The following is a 6,098-nucleotide window of genomic DNA, read 5'->3' as shown; positions in this document are numbered from 1 at the left end:
TCACCGTCTCCTGAGGTGAATATGGACACTACAGAAAATTGAACCATGAAATAGGGTTTTGCATCTCTATACCAAAATTTCAAATATCTGGAGGTGTCCTAGCTCATGGTGGTTAAGCAGGAAGCTTGTGGGAGTACAGGAGGCTACAGGAGATGCCAGGAGTAAAATGACCTATTCTGAGTCCCATAAGGTGCTTATTTGATGCAATCTAAGACGGTCTTATTTAGAATAGGGACCCTCAGAAGCTGCTAACGTAAGTTGAAGAAACAAATACTTCTGTGCATTTTTCCCCACAAATAAGGGATTATCCTAAGCCTCTAGGCATTAAACCAGGAATCCAGTAAAAACCAGGCTTATGGTACTCCAACCACAAACTCACTTACTGTCCTTGAGATTTTCAAATCCAAGGTGCTAAAAGTTATGCAGCATATTTTAAAATGTATCTGTTATCAAGTGCCTTTCATTGAACAACCACAAAAAAAAATCAAATTCAATAGTACATAAACAAGATCTTTCTGCTCCTTCTTGGAAGATTTTTAGAAGAATTGAAGTCATAGAGACAATCCTCTGCATGCCATTAATATTGCCATCTTCACATATTATTACCAGTATTATTACCAGCAGAGCTTTCAAGGTTCGACATTTTGCACTGGGCTGGCCTTAACATTTGGACAAATCCTTTTTCAATATAGGGAATAAAAAATAAATCAAAAAATAAAATACATTAATGTGCAATTTTTTTTTTTTTTCAGATGGAGTCTCACACTGTCGCCTGGGCTGGAGTGCAGTGGCACGATCTCAACTCACTGCAACCTCCGCCTCCCAGGTTCAAGCAATTCTCCTGCCTCAGCTTCCCGAGTAGCTGGATTACAGGAACCCACCACCACGCCCGGCTAATTTTTTGTATTTTTAGTAGAGATGGGGTTTCACCATGTTGGCCAGGCTGGTCTCAAACTCCTGACCTCATGATTCTCCTGCCTCGGCCTCCCAAAGTGCTGGAATTACAGGTGTGAGACACCATGCCCAGCCAGTATGCAAAATTTTAACCCTTTAAATTAGAGGTCAGCAAACTTTTCCCATTAACAGACAGTAAAATATGTTCTGCTTTCCATCCCATACACTCTCACACAACTAATCAACTCTGCTGTTGCAGCACAAAAGCCGCCATAGACAATACAAAAACAAATAGGGGTGGCTGTGTTCCGATAAAATTTTCTTTACAATAACAGCATAAAACTTTGGCTTCAGGTCATAGTTTGTTGACCCCCACTTCAAAATATCATGTCCCTCCAACTCCCATTTCTTTCATTCACCTTCTATCACAGAGTCACAGCTTTGCACTCACAGTGTAGCCAAGTTGTAGCTACAGACCAAACATTGTAAAGAAATACCTCAAGGGAACTTGAGAATCACTTAAAACTTTGTGCTAAATCATGAATGAAGTATTCATTAGGAAACACGGTTAACAACCCATCCCCCAACCTGCTTCCTGGGCCATCTTTCTAAAAATGCAAATTTGATCCCACAACTCCCTAGCTTAAAATGCTTCACCTGCAACAGAAAGCCCTGGCTCTTTAGTTTTTCACAATAGGCTCCTTTATGGCTGGTCCTGCTTTCTTCCCCTCCTTATTTCTTTTCATCCCTTCCTTCTCACATTGTATGCTTCAGCTACACAGAAGGACTTATAATTTCCAGAATGATACCTGCTCCCTTGCCTTTCAACCCGTACACTTTTTTTTTTTTTCTTAGATGGAGTTTTACTCTTGTCGCCCAGGCTGGAGTGCAATGGCGCGATCTCGGCTCACTGCAACCTCCACCTACCGGGTTCAAGCAATTGTCCTGCCTCAGCCTCATGAATAGCTGGGATCACAGGTTCCCACCACCACACCTGGCTAATTTTTGTAGTTTTAGTCGAGAAGGGGTCTCACCATGTTGGCCAGGCTGGTCTCGAACTCCTGACCTTAGGGACTCTGCCTGCCTTGGCCTCCCAAAGTGCTGGGACTATAGGTGTAAGCCACCACACCCAGCCAATCCATACACTTGTTACTCACTCTCCTTGAAGCACTCTTCTCCACACATCCCTGGCCTTGCCAGCTCCTTGAAGGCTGACCTTAGGTGCCCTAAGGACTTCAACTCCCAGACACTTCTGCATACCTGCATTATAATATTTTTACTGCTGGCTGTGTGTGGTTCCTCACACCTGAAATCTCAGCACTTTGGGAGGCCAAGGCAAGAGGATTGCTTGAAGCCAGGCATTCAAGACAGCCTGGGCAACATAATGAGACCACATCTCTACAAAAAAATTAGAACTTAGCTGGGCATGTGGTACATGCCTGTAGTGCCAGCTACTTGGGAGGTTAACATGGGAGAATCTCTTGAGCCCAGGATGTCAAGACTGCAGTGACTCGTGATTACACCACTGCACTCCAGCCTGGGTGACAGGGCAAGATCTTCTCTAATAATAATAATAATAATAATAATAATAATCCTGCCACTATCTACAGATGATTACTGGTGCAGATAAATTTAAAATTCTTCTTGGCCATGCGTGGTGGCTCACACCTGTAATCTCAGCACTTTGGGAGGCCGAGGTGGCCGGATTGCTTGAGTTCAGGAGTTCAAGACTAGCCTGGGCAACATGATTAAACCCTGTCTCTACCAAAAATACAAAAACTTAGCCGAGCATGGTGGCACATGTCTGTGGTCTCAGCTACTTGGGAGGCTGAGGTAGGAGGATCGATTGAGCCCTGGGTGGTAGTGGGGAGGTTGTAGTGAGCTGAGATTGTACTAATGCACTCCAGACTCCAGCCTGGGTGACAGAGTGAGATTCCATCTCAAAAAATATATAAAAAATAAAAAATTTAAAATCCTTGAAAGCTGAAACTGCATTTTCTTGTAAGCACATGATATCCCTCTTAGGGTCCTGCTCCCCCATCCCTCGAGCATGGAAATAAAGAAAAAATCTTGAGTCCCTTCAGGGGAAAATTCCAGGCACCACACTATCCTTGAGAAATAAATAAATAATCCACTAATCAATAAGGTAATAATAAGCTTAAACAATAGCCACCCAAGTAAGAGTCATAAAATGTTTGGTTCCCTGTAAAAACTGAAGATAGCATCTTGACATATGTCCCTGAGTTGTTTTTCAGAAACCTGTATGCCCACAAGATGGAAAATGCTGACCCCCGTCACACAGACCTCAAATAAGGGAGAACTGAGGACTGAACTCTGATCGTTGTCCCTTGTTCTTAATGTCTTCATGAGGGGCCTAGAGAGGGTCATCATGCCCATAGATCAAACCTTAACATTCCTTTCTTCTGATCCCAAGTTTTTAGACAAAGCATTGCTTCCCTAAGCAATCGTAAATCAAACGATCTGTCAACTTCTCTATTACTTGTAAGCACCCACTTCCAGATATTCTGCCTTTCGAAGCAAAACCAATGTATAACCTCCATGTATTGAATTACGTATGATTTTGCCTGTAACTTCTGCTTTCCTGAAATGTACCCCTTCCTTTAAAAACCCTTGCTTGTAAGCCACGGGAGAGTTTGGGTCTTAAGTGTTAGCTACCCAATTCTCCTTGCTTGATGCCACGCCATAAATGCCTCACTTTCTCTCACTGCAAATCTCGGTGTCAATGTCTGCCTTTGCTGCACCAGGTCGGCCAACCAAAGTTTGGTTGGATAACACATGGTACCTGGCACGTTGAGAATAATCCCTAATACTTATTAAATGAAGCCATCAATTATTTAATTTCTTTAAGAAACTTTTGGACTTTCTACTTCAGAATATAACTTCAGTTATTCCCAGCTGTGGGCAATTTATTTTCTTTTGCATATTGTCTATAAATGATACCCAAACAACTAATAGGAAAAAAAAATTATTAATCAGTTAAACAGGTAATTTAATATCAAACCATGGAGGAGGAGAAATAATTGTCTCTCTACCCTTCAGAATTCGTAGCTGAGACTCTATAAAAACAGACAGGTTAACAGGAGAAAAATAAATAAAAGTTGAATAACATGTATACCTCCAGTATACTTGAAAGGGATACTCAGGGAAATCTGAAAGAGTAAAATCTCCAGGCTAAATCTCAAGAGAAGATCTCAAAAGGTTGTTTAAACTTCAGCTTATACTGTCCTTTGTTGAAATAAAAAGAGAAGTTTATTGGGAAAGGCTGAGTATGGGAGATAAGAAGAGTATAGTATGCAAGATCAAAGTTTGTTATGCAAACTTAAGTCAGTTCCTTCTCCATTAATTAAGAGTATATTGTGATTTAGTCATTCTCTTCCTGGTACTGAGAGCGAGACACCCTTACAAATAAAGATTTTCATTATAGACATAAATTTCTCTTACAAAAGGGTAACTTCTACTCTTTCTGAGTTTCTCCTGTGTCTGCTGTTTCCCAAAATAATTCAGCTCAAAAAAATTATATGTCAAAGAGGCTTATCTGGGGTGGTGTCTTCTGGTCTTTTACAGTCACACTTTAAGATGACGTGTTCTGAACCCCATCAATATAAAAACATCTTAACTTGATTTAAATTTTATTTCAGGTTGAAATTAGACATATAGCCTTATGTTGTCATTATTGTTTTGTTTCTTTAGTGTGTCAACAACCTAAAAGGAAGAAGCTGAGGCAAAATTAATATACGTAGAGAGTTTATTTGGGCCAACTTTGCAGATTGCAACACAAGAGTACAGATTCAAGTTGCCCTGAATATACTCCAACAAGCGGTAGTTACAAGTGGAATTTTAAAGGCAAAAAAGGGAGACGTAGAGTGGGCTGATACAAAGTTGCTTGTCAGGAATTCTCATTGGTTCATGAAAATGACACTGAGTAGTTAATGGCTATACATTTTTAGCTACAGGATGTGGGCTATAGTGTCTGGTGTGGTATTATTAGCTTAATTTATAGCTACTTGTAGCAATAGCAAGCAGTTTCAAGAGATTAATACATAGCTCAAAGTGGGAAATAGGACATTATTGCAGTCTCATTTTAATGTCTCTTTGGGTCTGATAAGTATAGTGTTCTTTTTTTTTTTTTTTTTTTTTTTTTTTTTTTTTTTGAGATAGGGTCTCACTCTGTCACCCACACTGGAGTGCAATGGCACCATCTTGGCTCACTGCAACCTCCACCTCCCAGTCTCCCAAGTAGCTGGGACTATAGGCTTACACTACCATACCCTGCTAAATTTTTGTGTTTTTTTGTAGAGATGAGGTTTCACCATTTGCTCAGGCTGGTCTTGAACTCCTAAGCTCAAGTGATCTGCCTGCCTCCCAAAGTGCTGGGATTATAGGCATGAGCCATCGCACCAGGCCAGGACCTGATCATTAAAAGGCCTCAGATAAAAGTTCTTTTCTTAAGAGACAATCTTAGGGCCACTTGCTGCATTATCTATCAGTATTAATAAAGCCATTTTGCATTTACCCTATAAGTAGAAATATTTTCTCAGCTAGTCTCTTAACAGCCAGGTTTTTTTTATTTGAGAAGCAATTCAACATTTATGGGGTCTGCAGAAGATATGAACAAATGCTATATAAAGACATCCCTCATAACAGACTATAGAAAAAAAAAATGTGCTTTAATGCATTATCCATATACAGCATGTCACTCTGGGTTACTAGATTTTAGGCTTTCATAATCTTTGAACTATTTTATGACTCTTTGTAATTTAAAAGTGACAAAGACCCTCCCCTTAGGCTCTTTTGAATCTTCTTTTAGACTAAGTCTCACCCTTCGTCTCATCCTTGCCCCACCTAGTCCGTTTTAGCAAGAATCCTGTTGAGTCAATATGGCAAAAATCCCCTACCCTTAGTATCTGATCACTATTGATAGCTGATCAAATTCCTCTTCCTTCATCCTCTTTATCTTATCACAATGGACTGCCTTTAGCAAGAATCCTAAGTCTGTGTAGCAATAATCCCCATAGCCTTGATGTTTCTTCTTAGTAATTTTCTATCCTCTGATCTCTGCCCTTTTCCTTGGTCATAAATCCCCGCTTTTTCTTGTTGTATTAAGAATGGGGTTTCACTCTATGCTGAGATCTCTTTTTCCCTATTGCAATGATTCCTGAATAAAATTTGCTTTTATCACTTTA

The sequence above is a fragment of the Macaca thibetana genome, chromosome 3 (genome assembly GCF_024542745.1).
Source record: "Macaca thibetana thibetana isolate TM-01 chromosome 3, ASM2454274v1, whole genome shotgun sequence".
Taxonomy (NCBI): Eukaryota; Metazoa; Chordata; class Mammalia; order Primates; family Cercopithecidae; genus Macaca; species Macaca thibetana.
This window is presented reverse-complemented; position numbering follows the sequence as displayed.